We start from the raw sequence: 20702 nt of genomic DNA, 5'->3' as shown, positions 1-20702 counted from the left end.
GAGGGAGAAGCAGGCTCCATGCACCGGGAGCCCGATGTGGGACTCGATCCCGGGTCTCCAGGATCGCGCCCTGGGCCAAAGGCAGGCGCCAAACGGCTGCGCCACCCAGGGATCCCTCTTTTGACAACATTTTATTTATTTATTTATTTATTTTATTTTTATTTATTTATGATAGTCACAGAGAGAGAGAGAGAGAGAGAGAGGCAGAGACACAGGCAGAGGGAGAAGCAGGCTCCATGCACCGGGAGCCCGACGTGGGATTCGATCCCGGGTCTCCAGGATCGCGCCCTGGGCCAAAGACAGGCGCCAAACCGCTGTGCCACCCAGGGATCCCTTGACAACATTTTAAATACAGAGTTTACACATCTTTTGTCAGATTTATCCCTAAATATTTCATATATTTTTGACATTATTATAAGCAGTAGTCTTAAAAATTTCAATATAGGGGATGCCTGGGTGGCTCAGTGGTTGAGTGTCTTTCTTCAGCTCACAGCATTATCCTGGGGTCCTGGGATAGAGTCCCACATAGGGCTTCCTGCATGGAGCCTGCTTCTCCCTCTGCCTGTGTCTCTGCCTCTCTCTCTGTGTCTCTGCCTCTCTCTCTGTGTCTCTCATGAATAAATAAATAAAATCTTAAAAAAAATTTTTTCTTTTTTTTTTTAATTTATTTTTTATTGGTGTTCAATTTACTAACATACAGAATAACCCCCAGTGCCCGTCACCCATTCACTCCCACCCCCCAAAAAAATTTTTTTTCAATATAAAGTTTTTTGTTACTAGGATAGAAATACAATTCAGTTTTGTTTATAAATCTTATATCCTGCAACTTTGCTAAACTCACTAGTTCTGAGCTTTTTTTGTGAAGTCCATTGGATTTTTCCACATAAATAACAATATCGTATTTGAATAAAGACCATTTTATTTCTTTTTTTTTCTAACATGGATGCCTGTTACTTCTTTTTCTTATTGCACTAATCAGAACCTCTACTATAATACTGGATCGAAGAAATGAAAGTAGACATTTTCATTCATTTCAAAGTAGAAGTCTAGGATAAATTTATGACACCAAATCCAAAGTATTAGTTCCTAAAGTTTATATTGCATTGGCATCACACTATTAATTGTGATGTTAGCAGTAATTTTTTGTGGATTCCCTTTATCGAGTTGAGTAAATTCTCTACTGTTCTTGGTTTGCTAAGAATTTTTATCAAGAATGGCTTTTGGTGTTGGAGAGGATGTGGAGAAAGGGGAACGCTCTTGCACTGTTGGTGGGAATGTGAACTGGTGCAGCCACTCTGGAAAACTGTGTGGAGGTTCCTCAAAGAGTTAAAAATAGATCTGCCCTACGACCCAGCAATTGCACTGCTGGGCATTTACCCCAAAGATACAGATGCAATGAAACGCTGGGACACCTGCACCCCGATGTTTATAGCAGCAATGTCCAAATAGCCAAACTGTGGAAGGAGCCTCGGTGTCCATCGAAAGATGAATGGATAAAGAAGATGTGGTTTATGTATACAATGGAATATTCCTCAGCTATTAGAAATGACAAATACCCACCATTTGCTTCGACGTGGATGGAACTGGAGGGTATTATGCTGAGTGAAGTGAGTCAGTCGGAGAGGGACAAACATTATATGGTCTCATTCATTTGGGGAATATAAAAAATAGTGAAAGGGAAATGAGTGGGAAATGTCAGAGAGACGGAACATGAGACACTCCTAACTCTGGGAAACGAACTAGGGGTGGTGGAAGGGGAGGTGGGCGGAGGTTGGGGGTGACTGGGTGACAGGCACTGAGGGGGGCACTTGATGGGATGAGCACTGGGTGTTTTTCTATGTGTTGGCAATGTGAACACCAATAAAAAATAAATTTATATTTAAAAAAAAATAAAAATAAAATTGGGATTGCAAAAAAAATGGCTTTTGGATTTTGTTAGATTCTTTTCTGCATTTACTCAGAGGATCATATGGTTTTTATTTACTGGTTTGTTAATATGGTGAATTACTTTTAGCGTATTTTGACAGTAAACAAGCCTTGGAGTAAATGATGAATATATTATCTTTCATATATATTGTTGAATTTGACTTGCTAAATTTTGTTTAGAATTTTTAAGTGTATGTTCTTGATGGACATAATAGCTTCTTCTAATATCTCTGTCTAGTACCACATTAATATTGGCCTCATAGGATAATTGGAAAGGGCGGGGGGGGGGTGACTTGGTGACGGGCACTGAGGGGGGCACTTGATTGGATGAGCACTGGTGTTATGCTATATGTTGGCAAATTGAACTCCAATTAAAAAAAATATGTAAAAAAAAAATAAAGACTGAACTTAAACCCCCCCCCCAAAAAAAAACAAAAGAATAAGTTGGGAAGTGTTTCTTCCTGTTCAATTTTCAGAAAGAATTTGTGTAGAATTGGTACTATTTTTTCCTTTATTGTTTGTTAGAATCACCAATAAGGCCATCTGGATCCAGACTTTTCTTCGAGGGAAGATTTTAAACTACAAGTTCAGTTTTAAAAATAGATCTATGACTATTCAGGGTATTTATTTCTTTTTGAGTGGGTTTTTTTTTTTTTTTTGAGTGGGTTTTTTTGTACTTTGTATCTTTCAAAGAATTTATTTCATCTGTGTTGTTGAATTTACTACATAAAGGTTTTCATGATACTTGTTATCTTTTTCATATCTGTGGAATCTATGGTGATATCACCCCTCGCATTCCTGATACCAGTCATTTGTATCTTCTCTCTTTTTTCCTGAGCAGTCCAGTAGGAAGTTTGTTGATTTTTTTTTTTTTTTTACCCTCTTGAAGGACCAACTTTTGATTTCCTTCACTTTTTTTTATTTCATTGTTTTCCTGCTCTGATCATTATTTCCTTTCTTCTGCTTACTCTCTGTAATTTTAATTATTTTTTCTTTTGTTAAATTTTTCTAATTTTATACAGTATGGTTCCATTAAGGTCTTCCTTTAAACTGTTTCCTCCCCAAGGCAAATGAGGATGCTGAGGCTCAGAAAGGTTAAGGGAGTCAGAGTTAATATGTGTAACTTTTTATCTGTTGTCTTACAGTGTCATAAATGCTGTGACAGAAGCAAGTAAGAGTGCGGAGAGAGCTTGGCCTGTAAAGAGTGGGATAAGAGGGCCTCTTTGGAGAATTTGATGACTAAGAGATCTTATTTTATTGAAGTCTAGGATAAATTTATGACACCAAATCCAAAGTATTAGTTCCTAAAGTTTATATTGCATTGGCTGCAGATCTTGTTTTCAGTATTCTGCAAAATGAGTTAGAATATTCTAGGAGTAAGTCTGCATACAGTGAATGTTCCCTTGGATTTAATTGATAAACCTGCTTTTTATTTCCATTAAGACTGTTTGCAGTGGTCATAGTAACTTTAGCTGTAACGGTAGTGGCAGGTGTTGCTGACAGGATTCCTGTTGAATAGGAGGAAAATCTGGGGGGTGGAATGTGGGGGAATTGTTATAAAGATTTACATCAGTATCTTGTTGCAAACAGTTTCAGTAAGGAGTATTTCTCTAATTATTCCTTAATACATTATAACTTCAAAAACATTTTATCACTAACAAGGCTTAATTCTAGAATTATTTTATAAGTAGAGTGAAACCAGCACAATGTAGTAACATCTTCTCAGTGTTTGTATAGAAGGTTGATTTTCTCTCCAATCTGAATCAAGGTTCTTACTATATTTAGGGATTTTGAAAAATACATAGCAGCTGTTTGCTGGGACTACTAGTATAGCAGGTAGTTAGCTCTAGGGAAGAAACAAAAGAGAAAGAAATAGAGGAGTTATTTTCAAATGGCCATGAGGGCAAAGTGTTATTACATGTATTATTTTAGTTTCTCTTAAAAAGATGGGGAGGGGGACAACGTGAATCTGAGCCTTTTAAAAAAGAATGTATAGCTGAAAGAGCAAGCTTCATCTTTAACAGTTTGCTTCTCAAAATTATTTTTTTTAAGAGGAAAAAGCAGCAATGGGATTAAATTGCAATGTCTAGTTTGTAATGGTGCCAGGACCATAACCCAGATTTTTGAATCAGAAAAAAAGGATCCTAGACCTGCCTCCCTCCCTGACACTCTGTGTAACTGGGAGTTTAGCCTAAAGATACTTTTCCTCTGGTTGTGGTTTAAATGAGAAAATGTATGAGTTATCACTTAGTAAATGTTTAATGCTATTTGACTAGGGAGCCATTTTCCCTTGCTCAAGGACTCAAGGAAATAATTAGAGTCACATGCACATAAGAATCTACTTAACCTAGAGCTTTTTTTTTCCCCAAAGTGACTCCAACCTCATCCACTTCTGCTTTTAGGATTATATATGTTTTTCTAATTAAACAAATGCAGCTGAACTTTCATGCATTTATAATGGCTTAAAAACCTTTTAGCTCTTCGGTTTTATTTGGTCTCAAACTTTGTAACAAGGTGTCCAGCAAACAGTATGTCCAAAAACAAATGTTGCTTCTTATCCTGTTATAAGTTCTTAGGTTTGTAACAACATTCCCACAGCATGTACCTGTACACTTTTCCCTCTCATGAGGCGTACCTTGGAATGTGCATTTTCCTCTATCTGTGGGCTTTAGCTTCTAGGTTAGAGGAGGATAGTGAGGTGGAGAATATTGGGTGATAAAACGTCTTGGAGTAGAGAGATCATTTGCTTACCAACTCCCTCTGCCTGGAATACCCCCACCCCCACCCCCAATCCTTTCCCTATCTTGTTCTTTAAGATTTAGCTCCTTTGCCAGTCTTCCTGCCCAGTTGTGTTAAAGAACTATCTTCCTCCCCATAACATCTTGTTCTCGTCTAATACTTTTTACCACACTATGTTGTAGCTCTGTTTTCTCATCTGTTTTCCTAACAAAGTCGGGGAATTGGTCTTATTCATCCCCGTATCCTAAGCACCCAGCAAAATGACTGATTAACAAGGTGCTCAGGGAAATTGTGTTGTATAGGAATCCTTGAGTTTGATGGATCATGTTCAGAGAATAAGAACCTATTGCTTATGAGGCCCCTGAGTGCCTCAGTCAGTTAAAGCATCCAACTCTGAATTTCGGCTCAGGTCATGATCTCAGGGTCATGAAATTGAGCCCCTTTAGGCTCTACACTGGGTATGGAGCCTGCTTGGGGATTCTGTCTCTCCCTCCACCCCCGACCCCCCAGTGCTCGCATGCCCTCTTTCTTCTCTCAAAAAAAAAAAAAAAAGAAAGAAAGAAAGAAAAGAAAAAAGTATGCTGTTTATCTAACAAAGGTGTTTCCTCTTCATTTTCCAGCCTCACCTCATGTTTCCTCTCCTCTCTTCTTTTCCAGTCGCTCTCTCTTTTCATTTAGGGAATATTTGAGCTGGAAGCATGAGCTGAGGGGTTTTCTTTGTGTTATTGACACCCTTTGTGTTATTACTCAATGCTTATTAGGTCCATGGACTTTTGTGGAACCCTGGTATACTCCCTGGAGTCCCATTTTCACTGCTGCATCAGAATGGGGTGTTAACGGTAATGTAGCTACACTTCTCAGGGCACACAGGCCAGTTGGCTACAAATACAGTCCACTTTTAATGCCTTCACAAAGCCAGTCCAGCAAAACTGCAGTAAATTAGGTGCTGAAAATGAAATGATGGAAATGGAAGGAGTAGCAGTTTTAAAGACGCGACAGGCCCCTGCTTCCCCTTCTGTTCAGCAGAAGACCATAGAGCTAAAAGCCCTGCTACAGTGAGGTGGTGCTTCACATCCCTGCGGGAGAAGTTCTGGCAGGTGTCTGGATGCCAAGGTGTACACACTATGGCTTGCTACTGGAAGAAAAATTAATAAAATGACATGATGATGTAACATATGTATTAATGTATAATCTATGTAGTTAATGGATGACAGTGTCTTTTCAGAGGCTGCTCTTGAACCAGAGAGGAAAAAATCTTACAGAAGACAAACTACAAATGAAATTTGACATGGTATAGAGTAGAGAATGTTGAGGTATGAGCTCCTGAACCAAAGTTTAGCTCAAAAGACTGAACATTATCTATTCACATAGGAATGACAGTAAAGGGATAAATTGTTTGAATGTCTGGGCCAAGCATATGTTCTCATTCTGTCACCATTTTTTAGAGTTTTCTGTAGAGACTTCAGACAGCCACGTGACATGGTCTCCTAACTTATTTCTGAAATTCGTGGTCCTCAGATGCTGCTCACAAGCAGCAGAGACACTGATGAGTAAACATGCTAAGTGAAACTCGTGAAGTGGATTGATGTCTGTATATTTTGCACTTGGCAGGACAGCATAGTGCATTTCTGTTAGTCTATTCATGTAGCTGAATCTTGCCTTTTAAATGGATCAGTAAATCTCGGTGTTATTAGAAGGCTTCATTGTTTAAATTGTTGAACTTTCATCTGTAAACCAAAGAGCATCCTGTTCAGAGTAAAGAATCAAAAACCGAAGAAGTGAATATTGTTTCTGTTAATATACAATTATTTCCAGTAGTAAAATTTGAGAAAGATAGGCTTTTATTTTTTTTTAAAGATTTTATTTATTACAGAGAGAGAGAACAAGCCAGGGGTGCAGCAGGCAGAAGGAGAGGGAGAAGCAGGGTCCCCACTAAGCAGGGAGCCTGACACAGGGCTTGATCCCAGGACCCTGAGATCATGGCTTGAGCTGCAGGGAGATACTCAACCAACCGAGCCACCCAGGTGCCCCAAGAAAGACAGGCTTTTATTTTATTTTTTTATTTTTTGGGGTTTTAAAAAATATTTTATTTATTCATGAGAGACACAGAGAGAGAGGCAGAGACACAGGCAGAAGGAGAAAAAAGTATTTTAAGCTAAACTTTGAAAGACACTAAATTTCAGATGAGATCTTTTCCTTTAGGATTTAATCAACTCCCATTCACTGGATAGTTTTTTGAGGTAGGATGTGTGATCACCATCTATGTTTCTTTGGCATCCATACTGAAGAAACTGTAGCTGACTACATAGTTAGTATAGTTAGCCTATCTATCAGGTATATTTACATTTCTATTTTGTTATCCTTATAAAAACTTAAGGCTGTCAGAGTATCACCAGTGCTTTTTATAGGTCTAATAATTAGAGGTGGAGGGAGTGAGTGGAAGGGAGGAAACCAACCATTAAAAAAAAAAAAAAGAAAAATGTGAACTAATGCCCAGAAATTGAAACTTTTTTTAAAATTGTGGAAATCAGCAAACTTTCAGAAAGCAAGCACTCTAATTAGAAATGAAAAGTTGAACCAATTTTTCCTTTCTTTTGAGTTAAAATTACTGAACTGACAAGGTCTTGAGAAGTTTTTTTTTTATTCATGAGAGACACAGAAAGAGAGAGAGAGGCAGAGACACAGGCAGAGGGAGAAGCAGGCTCCATGCAGGGAGCCCGACGTGGGACTCGATCCTGGATCTCCAGGATCATGCCCTGGGCTGAAGGCGGCGCTAAACCACTGAGCCACCAGGGCTGCTGAGAAGTTGTTTTATACCACTTCCTTGCTGATTTAGTCCATATTTTAAATTAGTCTACAGAGGTCTCTTCTAATCTCTTATAGAATTGTCCATGACATCTTTTATAAAAAGGCAGTTATCAGAAAAAAGTGATATTTACTTTAAAAATGAAATGTTACAATTTTCCCTTTTGCTCTGTCAGAGTCTGAAATATAGCTCTGGCCTAATTAGACAGAAAACAATACTGTTTCTTATAGATTTTTAGATTTGCAAAGTAATAAGATGCTGTCCTTTTATTAATCGAAACGATAGCCTAGTTAGGTTTGAAGAAATAAGTTTTGCTTTGGTGTTAATGGTGAAGTTAGAGTGTTCTTAGAGAGGAAGTTACAGAGAGTTAAACGCTGTCATTCTGTCTCTTCATACTAAGAACAAAAGCAAATGATTGTGAAGTATTTCAGTGGGTTGAACCTTAAGTTAGAGCTTGCCTTTGCCAGTATTATAAGAAGCACTTTGCCTAGTTGCTATGGAAATAAATTTAAATTAATGAGTTGAAAGTTACGATGTCGATCTTGATACAAATTTGCTGTGAAAAATAGGTGTTGGAAACTAAGAATCTTAATGCTGCTACTCCTACAACTATTGCAATGACAGGCATCAACCATGCACTTGTGTGGTGGATACCTTGTTAGAGACCAGAGTATACAGATGAAAAGACAGAGTTCTCAGCCTCTAGGAGCTCAGATTCTCATGGGCACATAATCAGACACAGGGACGAGTGCGGGGCCTTTGATAGAGTGTTGACCTGTACGAGGTGCAATGGGAGTGAGCTGAAAAGTTATTTTGAAGCATTTCTTTTTAAATTGCTATCCATCTTCTTAGCCATATTGTTAGGAAATACATTGGGGATCTTCAATATTTGAATCCATGAGCTAGTTGAGTATACTTTGCAGTTAGTCTGTCAGCTGACCCACTTGACTGTATAACTGAGGTTACAAACCTCTCCAAACCCCAGGAGGGTTAAAAGAGAGACCCTCTCTCTCTTTTGAGAAGAAGGGTGAAGGGTGTAGCTCAACGTTTGATATTTAATTAGCTCTAAGGAAGGCAGCCGGGATGAGTCCTACATCGGGCTCCCTGCATGGAGCCTGCTGCTTCTCCCTCTGCCTGTGTCTCTGCCTCTCTGCCTGCCTCTCTCTCTCTCTGCCTCTGAATAAATAAAAAATTAAAAAAAAAAAATTAGCTCTAAGGAAATGTTAATTGCTTTTTAACAGTATTAATATTATCATTGTTCATTCCAACTTTCTGGTAATTTTGGATGTTTTTGTAACTGACAGTGAGGATGCTATGTTTGTAAAATATTCCCATGCTTCCTGGATTGCAAATCTTGTTTGTGATGCCTTGTTGAATACATACATGTGCTCAGCACAGGTCTGGAACTCAGTGTGGAGAAGAATAGCTCCTGCCCGAAGGCAGCTTCCAGCTTCATTGAGAACATAAATGGACAGATACGAAGTTAAGTGTATGCTGAATGTACTGTATGGCTGTCTGCATTTGTTCAGTATATTATTTAAAGTAGCTCATCAGAACTACTATCAAATGGGTCAAGGCATAGGTTACCAGAGGGGGACAGGATGGAGATGGCAGCTAGGCAGAGCCGACGGTGCCGAAGACTTGGGGGGAAAGAAAGGACACAAAACTTGTCTGTGTTGCGGACCAGCTAGGTATGAGGGGAAGCAGTTGCCCCATGGCGTGCTTCCAGTGCAGCCGCTGACAATCTCTCTTCCATTCACATCTCGGTAATTGAAATCCCATCATTTTGTCACCTATGTCAGCCACCTATATTTTTCCTTTTAGATTTCAGGGGTTTATTCTATCCCTCCCTGCTAGTAGTTTTGATCAGATTTATAAGGAATGAGCACTAGGCATAGGGTAGGAGGTAGGCACAGTTGCGGGGGTGAACATACTAGAAGATAGACTTCATTTTGATCTCTGCCAACAAAAAGTTCAGCAAATACTAAAGGACTGCCCTGCACCAACTACTCTGCTAGAAGCCAAGGAGAAATATAGAGATGAAAAGATGAGCTTCCTCACCCCAGTGACCTGAGAATCTTACAGGCAGATGAAAAACTGAAGAGAACCAGAAGAATGTAGTGCACATGGGGTGGTGGTTGCTGGAGAGGAGGGTGCAGAAGGGTCAGTAGTTTGAGGTGCAGCATGGAGAGGACACAGTAGCAATTACTGGGGGCTCCAGAGGCACACATTTCTTTATTCTTTCCCAAGTGTCTGTTGCCAGGTAGGACCAGATAGCCCTGCCCTCTCATTCTGGATGGTGGCCACCACTGCCTTCTGTCCTCACTGCCACTTCTCCAGGCACCCCTTTACTTGATGGAGTTCAGGCAGTAGCAGTAGACTGTGATGCTTCCAGGGGTGAGCTTGTAGTGAGTTGGGCTGCTCTCTACCTGGCTTCCATCTGCCAGACCAGGACCTTATGCTTCTCTGAGCCCTGGATTTGGAACACTACTGGGCCTGATACTGGATACTGTGATGGGGTGGGACCAGGGCAGGTTCAGTAGCATCCGAGAAACTTGGTCCTATCTATAGTTTCGCACATCTGTACGAAACTCTTTGCTGAACGATCCAGGTGTGTGGAATTCTCTAACACACCTTGAATCTTGACTACCCAAATAAGATGAAATGTTAGCATTCGGAAGAGAATACTATGAGAACAAGAGCTTCAATTTCATTATAAGCTTCAGTTCATTTAACAACCCTCAATGGAAAATTTCTAAATGCATGGTAGTAGCATTCAGAATTATACGCAAAGAACCCAGAGCTGATGAACAACATGATCTTCTTCCTGGCTGTGCACATGTTAGCTGTTGAAATCCATGCATGGGAGATAGCCATGGAAGCTGGCTGCTGGGGAATAGGGCCTCTTTGTGCAAGTCTAGGAGGGGGGCAGTTAAAGCCTCCTCAGGGAGGAAGGGGCAGGCTTTCAGAGAGAAGCCACCTCTCTCCCCTGGGATTTTGAAATTCCGGATGCATTTTAATTTTATTTTGAAAGAGAATGCTCACTTGTCTCTGGCTCAGTTGGAGTTTGAAAAGCTATGTTTAATAATGAACTTGGGGTATGTGTGTGTGTGCATGCATGGAGGCGTGTGTGTGTTTGTGTGTTTCTGTGTTTTAATTAAAACAGTTTCACAACAACAGCAGCAACTACAGAAGCAAAACCTTTCCCCTGTCATCTCTACTAAATGCAATAGCTTGATATTTGGGATTTTTAAAGCTGAAAGTCTTCATCCCTGTCATTTGTGAAAGAAAATGAGCTCCTTATAGTAATCTGAAAATTGTATAATCCACTTTAAAATGTGTACCACATTTCTATTTTATTAGTCTCTTTTTCTGTCCTTTGCTTGGAAGAAATTGTTTGCTCTTTAAGCCTAACTCTCGAAAGGCTAAAATATAATTTCTTCATTGTTTCTTAGCAATTCTTATACAAATACAATATTATTTTCATACAGGAAGCAGAAAAAAGCAGGCTGTTCTAAAGGAAGCTGTTGTGTAGTTCCTTCCTTTCCAAACTTTAAGCCGAATGCTTTTCCTCACCCCAAGTTCAAGGGCTTAGTTTACGTGTGTGAAAATAAACTGAACAGCACCTGCCGCTTAGTCACAAAGGAGAATCCTGAAGCTGCTAAGCAAACATATGTACTCAGTATAAGCTGCTGAGGTGCTCAAAGCATGTGGTTAAAAAAATACATTTCAAAATAAATATATGAGGAAATAAAGATAGAAGAAAATGTACTCTGAGGAGTCAGGTTCAGCACCTGAGTTGTGTAATCAATTACACAATTGTGTAAATAATTTTAATCACATTATCATCATCATTATGGGGACTGATATTTGAAAATTTGTTCTTGAAAGCACAGACTTACCAATATTCTACAAGGAGGGATTTGGCATATTTTATAGTTCTTTTCCTTTTTTCTTCAAAAAATTGTTGCAGCTCTTTGAAATAGCAAGAGGAGAGAAAAATAAACTAAATTCTTCTGTTATAAAATTATTCAGCATTATTTATTGACTTCATTCAGGCAACTATTAATAAGTTTGGATAGTTCAGGGCAGTCCACTCTAAATATGTATCTTCACATGGATAGCTTGCTGAAGTCTGTGGTAGCTCGTTGAAGTTCTTTTTGACATGGATGGAGGAAATGAGACGGCTAAGTTGTCCATATTTATTTGGTGTAAATCATTGTGCTTGTTCTCCATAAAACACTGGCAGCTGTATTCCTGTTAACTTCTGTGGATGCTCAAAATTCCCTGGGAAATAACCTAGAAACTCCTGTTTTACTAAAGAACATTGTCCGGGGGAAAAAGTAGAAGCCTTGCTAGAAATATTATAGACTCCTTTTCGTTATCAGCAGAGCTCTGTGAGCTGACAGTATGAAAAATACCAAATACCGTTGCATTGTTTGCCAGGAAATCATACGCAGGACTGAAGATTTCCGTCACACAAGGGGCAAACAGCATCTTAACTTCTGTCACTGAGTTGGAATGGCAGGGGCAGAAGGAAACAGTAAGGGTTTCCCTGGTAATTTCAAAGTCATTTTAATGATCCTTGGAGTAGGGTTATGTCCTGTTCACTGTGTCACCTTGATGAGACCCACTAGAAACTCGAAAACGGCGTCTGGACACGTGGCACAGTTGGAGCTGGGCTTGCTGTGGATGTCCTGGGGTGGAGTCAGCCCTGCTGCTCTGATTCCTGACTCTGATTCCTGACCAGATGCATGCAGAGGCCAGAATCCAGTGGCCGGCTCCTGAGCGTGATTTGTGTCAGTGGAAGCATGGCACCTGTGGGTCTCCGTGGGCACATAGGAAGAGCAGAGTAGGTTCTAGCGGAGGTGGCAAGGTGTGGTGCAAAGAGCTCCAACGGCAGACAGGGGTGAGGGCTCTAGTGCCTGCTCTCTCAACAACTTGCTTGGAGGCTTTGGACACCCCACTCCACTTCTTTAGGCCTCTGCTTCCTCATGTATAAAGTACGGGGACTGAATCACATGATCTCAGAGGTGCCAGCCCCATCCAGCCTCCAAGTACAGTGACTGAAGATGTCACCAGGGTGGCACTGTGCCTGCCACCTTGGAGCACTTAGCCCCTCTTTCCTGGAGCTCGGGCTGGAATTCACCCAGTGTGCTGTCAGCCACTAGGTGCTGTCCATTTCTTTCTGGGAAATGTCTTTTGTCCTTTCTTCCTCCTTCCTACCTCCACATCTGACTAGGCTCTGATTATATATGTCAGGACGATCGCCTCACCCTCTTGCCTTCCACCTTCCCTGCCTCCAACCCCTCATCCGGTTCCTGTTTTCATTGTAAATCCTTCCTTTCCTATTCCATCCCATCCCATCCCATCCCAATCCATCCCATCCTGTGCTCTGAGTCTCATTTCCCTTAAATGCCATTTCCACTGGGAGTATTTCTTTGTTCAGAAATCATCACCCTACACTGTGTGGCTTTTAAGATACTCCGTAACCTTGTCCCTACCCATCTAACTATTTTCTGTCACTCTCCAACACACCCTGCTATGTGATAAGACTGTTATCACTGTTTTCATAAGCATTCCATATTCTTTCATCCTTATGCAATTTGTTCATTTTGTTTCTTTCATCTGGAGTGCCTTTTCTCTTCATAACCTATAAATTTAGCAAATTCAGGATACAAGAGGGTAGGATAACTAAATAAAGCCTTGTAGACTGGAGGTGGAAGAGGTAGAGGGAGAGGTGAGGTTAGCCATACAACAAAAGAAAGAACATTGTGAACCAGGAGGGTAGGACTCTGGATGTTAAACATGTGGGGGTTTTGAGTCCTAGAGACGGAAGTTTTAAAGTTCACACATATCAAGTGGCCTTTTCCCTCAAAAAAACAGAAGCCAAGTTCTTCTGCTCTGGGGGTAGTGCTAGGGACCTGAGGAAAGTAGGAAATCCTCACTTGCTATGGGCGTTGGAATGGGCATTAACCAGAGGCGAGGAAAGGATTTACTGAGAATCCAGTTGGTGACAACTGGATTTGCCCAGCGGTGCTTGGCTTTAGGGATTTGGAGGAAGGAAACCAGAGTTAGACACGGGGACTGGTTCAGTGGCCTGTCCCCTCTGCCACCCTTGCCAGGTTCCGGGCTGGTTAGAAAGGTTGGTGGGGGCAGGGGCTGGGTACCCTGGAAGAGGGAGAAAAGGGTGGTGCTGCTTACACTCACCCCTACCCCTCCTTTCCTCAGGCCTCTAACCACTTTCCTCACCTCACACTCCTCCATGGCCTCACTGCCCATCACTCAGAACATAGAAGCAACCAGAAGAGGACGTCCTCGAGCTGCTTGTGACCTAACTGCACATGTGCTTTCCCCTCAGCTCTCCCTCCCCTACTGCAGGGCCCTTTGGGGGCATCCCTTCTGTCCTGGATACCATCCCCTCTCACCCACTCAGGAGCATTCCTCTGCTGACTTTGGACTTCCTTCCGCCCCATCAGCTCTTCCTTGTACAGGGGCAGGTGTGGAGTAGGGGTGGAGTGGGATTTAATCAGTGTCCGTGGTCTGCTAAGCAGGCACAAAGACAGCAATGGAGTTTAAGGGACTGATCACTAAGTAGAAGAGGGAAGAGGCCATATCAAGGAACGAGGGACAGTGAAAAGGTGGTAGGATCAGTGGTGCGAAGACCCCAAGAAGGTGAATGGATTGTTGGATCCAGACTTGGGAAGAGAGGGAGCTGGAAATCCAGGAAGTGGTGGTCAGAGGGTAGGTAAATGAAATTGTGATGACAGAGGAGTATTCTTGGTTTGGCAGATGGTCATGGGGGTGCGGGGTGTTGGATAACAGCCTGGTAGTGAGCATAGTCTGATGATATGACATTCAAAGCCAGGGGCCTCCAGGGAAGTGGGGGAGGGAATGCCTGGAAGCAAGAGTGATGATGAGCAGGGTGATACTGACCCCACGTCTGAGTCCAGTAGCATGAGGGCTGTGGGAGGGAAACTACCACTGGATGGGTTGCAGGGGAGGGAGGGTGAGAGAGCGCCAGGTATTCCTCGTTCTGCTGTTGCTCCAGTCTGTTTTGATGCAGCGACCAAAGGGATCAATCGATAGTAGAAGTCTGATTTTTCTATCCCCATCGTACTCCAGGTCCTCTTTATAGCTTGATCCCCTACCTCCTTCAGGGTTGGGGTTTCTCAGGTATCTCCCCTCAGGGCTTTTCTGGCCATCCTATTTGAAAAGATGCTTCTCTTGTCCAGCACTAGCATCCCCATTCCCTGCCTTTCTGTTTGTCTCTGTAGCTCTCACCACTATGTGACAATGTATTTTACTTATTTGTAAACTCCATAAGGACAGACTCTACTGTCTGAGTTATTATGTGGTAATTTGTTAATACCACCCCCCCCCATACCTAGAATAGAGCTGGGCAAAAGGCAGGTATATAGTGAATATTAGTTGAGTATTGAATTGATGGATGAAGGGAGGGTGGGAGGGAGGGAAAGTAGCCTGAACGAGCAGGTACAGGAGGCAGAAAGGAGGAGGCAACGATGTAGTCACAGAATTCTAGGGTAGGCCTGGCATGGGATTGTTCTGTGGGGGCTGGAGAGGATGGGAGAGGTGCCGTTGTGGAAGAAGCTGAATTTCTGGGTCCCCGGATAATTAGAGGGAGGTCCAGCTCCTCTATTATGATGGCAGGGGATTACACGGAAAAACCGCACATCAGGCCCAGTCTCTGAGGAATTGGGAGAGGCTGTGTGGTCAGTACATGGTTCTAACAAAAAATGAGGAGGAGACGGTTTGAGGGGGAAATCATATCCACAAAGAGACTAAGTAACAGTTGTGAGGTGTTGCCTCCCTTACATCAGTCCTCATTTCCCCCCAAATTCTCCAGGGCGCATTAAGTGAAATATGAGCTCTTCTAGTTTAGTAGGTCTCTTGAATTATTGTAGGATAACAAGCATTACACAGACAGCACTAAAATGGCTAACACTGGTTTTTAAAAGTCTGTCACTCTGGCATGGGATAACAAGAGTCTGTCAATAGAAATAAGTAGTGGCTCTGAATGGCTAGTTCTTTAGGCTCATCGGGGTCGAATACTAGCATTTGCTTTTCAAACTGTCATAGGTTCAAAATATGGAGTAGGATTTACACTGGTATATTTGTGGTTGGAAACTTTAATGTGCCAAAGTCTTCTCAATTGACATCTGAATATCTTAATTATGTTTCTGGTAAATTTATTATTCTAAAGTCCCCTGCCAGACCATAGTGCTTTACAAAGTTGGCAGCATGCTGCTGATGACCTAATTTATTATTCAGACTCATTGTAAGTGTTCTAAATGTTTCACTACACAACTATTTATTTTGTCCATTTGAAGTGCATTTTAGGTGTACTTTATTACATTAGAGGGATTGTTTTCCCCTAGGCCGAAGAAGCTTAAAATGTTTAAGTATTTTAAATGCACTTCCCACAATTATTTTTTTTTAGGTAGGAAGTGCCTTCTAGAACATCAGAAAGTGTAGTCCCATTGCCAGTAGGATGAATGGACGGATGATAATCCTCTCCAGCCTACACTTGAGGCTGCATTCCACCATGTTTCTGCTGTCTCTCAGCTTCACGGACTTCCACCTCTCACCTTTAGCTCGCAAACATTATTTTTTCCTGGGGTCTGGTTCACTTCAGTTCCATTTCTTCCTTTTTCTAGTACCTTCCTATCAGAATTTCTCATCCTAAAAAAAAATAATAATAATAATAATTTCTCATCCTGTAGGTCTCAGTTTCAGTGTCCCTTTCTCAGATTTTTCTAGATTCTTCCCTTCCTGCTTCATTCCATCCTTCTGATGCATACTGTCATCATTATGCATTCCCTTCCTCCCTTCTTACACCTTGTTTCATGTCATTGTGCCCTCATAGAACCCCACAGCTCTGAGGGACCATGTCTGTCTCTGTTATATACTCAGCACCTAGAAAAAACAGTGCCTGGGACACAGAAACCTCTTCACAGCTACATTATGAGGAGTAAAGGAATGAATGAGAGTAGGACCCAGGCCCTTCATCCTTGCTTCTGCAGCTGTGCTCAGTGGCCCCTTGGCACAGGTCTCCTCTGCCAAGAAAGCATCAGGTCACTGATGTGTTTATGGCTATGCTAACGGTGATTGGGAGGGTGACCTCAGACTCTTTCAACTACTAACTGGCTTTACTTGGAATTATTCTACTAATATGAAGATCTGGTTCTTGTTACTGATTGTACCTACTCTTTCTTCTGCATGGCTATCCTGGGAGGAGGAGAATTATGAAGTAAGTAGATAAATTTTGGTGAAGTAATTTTAGTTCTTTCCCCAAATCCTGCTGCTGTGTCTGCTAGGGTCACATGCCAATTTTCTAGTTGTTGTTTTTTTTTAAGGATTTTATTTTTTTATTTGAGAGAGCTCACTCATCTGCACACAAGCAGGGGGAAGGGGCAAAGGGAGAGGGAGAAGTAGGATCCCTGCTCAGCAACAAGAGGCTGATTCCAGGACCCTGATCATGACCTGAGCCGAAGGCAGCTGCTTAACTAAGCCACCTAGGCATCCCAAATTTCTAGGTTTTTAAGGCAAAGTTACATAAAATGAATCACATGGTATATATATATGTGCTATCTGGAAGTTTCATCCTGTTGTTAGTAGGATAGTGACTTAGAAGAATATTCTGAACAAATAATCATCCAGTAACCTACTTTGCCAGTTCACTGGAATTTGATAACAGTTAATTTAGCACCTTGTGTTAGTCCATGGCCCCTTATTGTAAACCCTTGAAGTCAGCTGCATTTTGGAATACAGGCTTTTTTGAATTTTAGAGAAGTTTTGTTTTTGTTTTGTTTTGTTTTGCAGGGTAGGGTTTTTTGTTGTTTGTTTTTGTTTTTGTTTTTTAAGAAAAGTGTTTTGGAGAAGGCAGAGGGAGCGAGAGGGAATCTCAGGCATTGGGTGTGGAGCCTAACACAAGGCTCAAACTCACAACCCTGAGATCATGACCTGGGCCAAAATCAAGAGTTGGATGCCTAACCAACTGAGTCCCCCAGGCATTCTGGACTTTTTGAATTTTAAAAAGTTAATGGCATTACCCCATAATCAAACATTAGTACTTCTGCCTGAAATATTCACATTAAATAGATTAGTGTGCTATTAATAGCCTCAAGTAAGTTTAGGTTCTGGTTTCACTGCCACATGGTTCTGGTTAGGTTAGGCCACAGATGAATTATTAAAAAACTTTTAGGTTTTGGAGTTTGGGAGGCTTTGGAATAGTAGGCAGAGAACTGGCATAGATACCATCTTGGTGTGGTACTTAATACCCAAGCATCTCTTGAATGCTTCCCCTCCATCCTCAGAACTAGCCTTAGGTCAAGCTAGGACTCTTGTCATCTGGATCATGGGAGATGATCAGTTTCATCTCAGTTTCAAGCTTTATTTATATCACTCCTCTGTGTCAGTCCTTTCGGTGGCTTCTTACTGCCCCACAGGTAAGGTCCACATTTCTTTCTTTTTTTTTTTTTTAAAGATTTTATTTATTCATTCATGGGAGAGAGAGAAGGAGAGAGAGAGAGAGGCAGAGACATAGGCAGAGGGAGAAGCTGGCTCCATGCGGGGAGCCTGATGTGGGACTTGATCCTAGGACTCCAGGATCATGCCCTGGGCCGAAGGCAGGCGCTAAACCATTGAGCCACCCAGGGATCCTGTCCGCGTTTCTTAGCCCATCCCACACACCCTTTATGGTCTGGGCCCGTCTGCCTCTCTAGCCCTTCAGCAGCTGCTCCCACTTTCTATTGTACAAACCTGTATATTCTGTTCCATAGTCCCACCTTCCCATTTGGCTGTACCTTCTGTCTGGGATAGCCCCTTTACCCCACCTTCATCCTTACATCCCTCTCTAACTCATCTGATTTTTAGGTTTTTAATTAGGTGTCCCTTCCAAGGAAACCTTTTCACTGCTGGTTCTAGGTAAGATGCTGCATCTTTGTATTTGGATGACATTTTATACTTCTTTTACATTGGAGTATAATTACACTGCTAACTCTCTAGAGCTGGTTCCTCAACCTCAACACTGTTGACACTGTTTATATGCTATAATCTCATGACCTGGTGTAATACCCTTCTAGCCCTTTGACATCTGACCTGCCTTGGCCTCTGGCTTTTGATCTCTGCCATTTGTCCTCTAGACATGATTCTAAATAATCTATACCAGGTTTTTCTGCCTTGGCATTAACATTTGGGGCCAGATAATTATTTGTCATGGGGGACTGTCATTGTAAGCATCATTATAGGATGTTTAGCAGCATCCCTGGACTCTACCCACTAGATGCCAGTAGCATACCCCATGCCCTCTGCTGCATTGTGACAACTAACAATGTTTTCAGGCATTTTCAAATGTTTCCTGGGGGACACAATCATCCTCAGTTGTGGATTGGAAGGAAAGCTCTTTGTGGCAGAGGCTATGCTTCTGTGGGTCTTCATATCCCTAGCTTGGCACACATAGATCCTCTTAAAAGTACTGAATTTTTTTTTTAATTTTTATTTATTTATGATAGTCACAGAGAGAGAGAGAGGCGCAGAGACACAGGCAGAGGGAGAAGCAGGCTCCATGCACCGGGAGCCCGATGTGGGATTCGATCCCGGGTCTCCAGGATCACGCCCTGGGCCAAAGGCAGGCGCCAAACCGCTGCGCCACCCAGGGATCCCTAAAAGTACTGAATTAAATTGATAAGATAAGGTGGGGATGAAGGTACTGTACAAAGAAGAGATGGATAAACAGGTGGATAGATGGATGAAGAAGTCAGGCTCACCTCTCATGAAGTGAACAGTTAGCAAGTGCTTTCTGAGGGATTAAATTTACTAAACACAGTGGGCTCAGACTCCATTCTGCCTGTTTGACTACTTTTACTTATTGGGCCATTCCCCAGAGACTACTTTCCTACCTTAGAGCTGTAGGCACAGAATCTCCTGATAGCTCATAGGCTGCCTTAGAATCATCCAGGAAGCGTTTGTTAAAGCACCAAGGAAATAACAGGCACAGATAGGAGTCAGAAACAATCCCCACTCCTTGAGTTGCTCTAGTCTAGTGAAAAAGACACTGGATTGGATTGTCTCTCTGTCCAGAAGGCCCTTCCACCCTTCTCTTCCTAGCATATTTTTATTCCTCCTATCCAGTCTAGGCTATAATGGTTCTTTCTCTCATATGGTCCCATAGCACCTGTTTTGTTTTTTTTTTTCCTTCAGTAGTAGTCCTCACAATTTTAATTGCATAGTTTTTGCCATGCATATTTAATGTTTCTGTTCCTTGAGACCAGGCCTATGACAAAAAGGATAATGTATATTTCTCCAGCTCCTGGCATAGGAACTGGTACCTTGTAGGCATTTGATAGATAACTACACAAATGTGAGTATGCATATAGTAGGCTCTCCAAGAACCAAAGGAGCAAGAAAGTACAGGGTTGGTTTTGGGAGTAAGATGGGCAGAGAAATTGTACTAGAAGTATCCGGGTTGACTTTCTGGAAAGAAAAGAAGTAGAAAATACAGAAGACGAAAAAGGAAACAGAAAAGCTGCCTGTAAAAAAAAAAAAAGAAAAGAAAAGAAAAGCTGCTTATAGCCACAGGCATGATGTTAGGAGACAGTCACTTTAGTAGGTGTCAGCCTTTCTTTTTCTCTTTCTTTAAAATATCAGTTACTTTATGCTTTGAAATATCATACGGATGTAGAAAAATATGGAGAATAACATAATCTCTGCATAGCCTAGTCAGATGTTGGTAATCTTAACATTTGGTTATCTTTGCTTTACATTAAAAGCCTAAAATGATATAACAGAAAACATTGTGGTGCACCTGGGTGGCTCAGTCAGTTGAGCATCTGCCTTCTGCTCAAGTCATGGTCCCAGGGTCCTGGGATTAAGACCCACATCAGGCTCCCTGCTGAGCGGGGAGTCTGGTTCTCCCTTTCCTCTGCTCCTCCCTCCACTCATGCTCTCACTCTCAAATAAATAAATAAAATCTTTTAAAAGCCGGGGATCCCTGGGTGGCTCAGTGGTTTGGCGCCTGCCTTTGGCCCAGGGCGCGATCCTGGAGTCCCGGGATCGAGTGCCGCATCGGGCTCCCTGCATGGAGCCTGCTTCTCCCTCCTCCTGTGTCTCTGCCCCCCCCCCCCCGTGTGTCTATCATAAATCAATCAATCAATAACAAAAAAATCTCTTAAAAACCAAACAAACAGGGGCCCCTGGGTGGGTCAGTTGG

General features: G+C 41.9%; 1 protein-coding gene across 13 annotated transcripts in view; it reads left to right on the top strand.

The window, feature by feature from the left end:
- The window catches only part of MRTFB (myocardin related transcription factor B), a 210701-nt gene that overhangs the window by 30994 nt on the left and 159005 nt on the right, over positions 1-20702 (top strand). The window contains exon 1 of one of the 13 annotated variants that reach the window (XM_025416460.3): positions 16438-16742. The exons of the other annotated variants lie outside the window; for them this stretch is intronic. The gene's annotated coding sequence lies outside the window, so the exon portion shown is untranslated. Of the gene's footprint in view, positions 1-16437; positions 16743-20702 lie in introns of those variants that run through there. 13 annotated transcript variants of the gene reach the window in all.

Source organism: Canis lupus, chromosome 6 (genome assembly GCF_003254725.2).
Source record: "Canis lupus dingo isolate Sandy chromosome 6, ASM325472v2, whole genome shotgun sequence".
NCBI classification, from domain to species: domain Eukaryota; kingdom Metazoa; phylum Chordata; class Mammalia; order Carnivora; family Canidae; genus Canis; species Canis lupus.
This window is presented reverse-complemented; position numbering and strand designations above follow the sequence as displayed.